At 56.9% G+C, this 1,268-nt stretch overlaps 1 protein-coding gene across 1 annotated transcript in view; it reads left to right on the top strand.

The window, feature by feature from the left end:
- RORC (RAR related orphan receptor C) overlaps positions 1-1,268 on the top strand; it is a 66,996-nt gene that overhangs the window by 12,491 nt on the left and 53,237 nt on the right. The gene's annotated exons all lie outside the window — the stretch shown is intronic.

Below are 1,268 nucleotides of genomic sequence, written 5' to 3' on the forward strand. Positions count from 1 at the left end.
CACTCGCTGTGTCTGTGCAGTGCCTGGCAGAATGGGGCCCTGATCTCTGCTGGGCAGGGCCTGTCTCTCGCTGTGTGTCTGTGCAGCACCCAGCACCACGGTGCGCCGATGGGAGCTGTTTGGGAATTCTTTCGACAAAACGTTTTTTTGGAGAAAAACCCTAATTTGTTTAAAGTGAAGTTGGCTGAAACGTACCGGGTTTGATGAAACTTTTGCTAGGCAGGTGTCTCAGGTCCGGGGTGGAATTTCTGGAGGGGGTGACCCCAGAATAGCCAATGACCTAGTGGGTAGAGCACTCACCGGGGCATACAAGAGACAGATTCCCATCCCTTCTCTGCCTGATTCAGAGCAGGGATTTGAACCAGGGCCTTCTGCGCCCCATAACCACTAGGGCATGGGGTATTTTGGGGTTCTGTAGAAGATTCCCAGAGCTCTCTGTGCCCCTCCCGGCGTGGAATCAAACCGAATGCGACTCATTTTGAGGTTTTGCCGAAATGGAATTCTCGTTTTCCGGCCCTGATCTCGGCTGGGCTGTTTCTACGCCTCCATCGCACAGCCAGGTAGTACCCATAATAGTCCAGCTGCTGTAACAGCCCATCTGGCTCTGAACTGACGAGCGTCTTGGTCGCTGTCCAGCTGCGGGACCAGCAAACCAGCCCTGGGGTCTGCATCCCACCCACCCCCTTCCAGCCGTCAGCTGCTGCAGCACCTTGCACAGCAACAATTGGCACATCCCCGACTGCCCCGCTCCTACGGGATCCTCCCCCTGCCTGGGGAGAGGTGTGATCGCTGTGCCAGCAAAGCCCTGGGAGCCAGCAGGGCGTGTGTGTGTGTTGGTCGTTATGTAATAGCTGCCTACCGAGGGCGTGTTGTTTGCCTAGGTGTGAGATTATACAAGAGCTGTGGGTTCTGGATACTCCCTGTGCAGATCGCAGGAGCCAGAGTCCTGAGTGCCGACCATTACGCCACGGGAGCAGCTCTCCTGGGCGGAGAGAGGGTAGCCGGCCGCTGGCCTGGGGTTTTAGAGAGATGGGTTTGAATCCTGGCTCTGCCACTGATTTCTTGTACGAGCCCTGGCAAGTCCCTTCCTCTCACTGGCATCAGTTCCCCCATCTGTAAAATGGGGAGAAATCCTCCTGCCTTTGTGTAGTAGATTGTGAGCTCTGTGGGGCAGGGATTGTCTTGACTTGTGTCTGTGCAGCACCCGGTGCGCAGGGGCCCTGATCCCAGCTGGCGCAGGGACCGTCTCTCGCTGTGTGTCTGTGCAG

The sequence above is a fragment of the Terrapene carolina genome, unplaced genomic scaffold (assembly GCF_002925995.2).
Source record: "Terrapene carolina triunguis isolate 2854851 unplaced genomic scaffold, T_m_triunguis-2.0 Scaffold227, whole genome shotgun sequence".
Lineage (NCBI taxonomy): Eukaryota > Metazoa > Chordata > Testudines > Emydidae > Terrapene > Terrapene triunguis.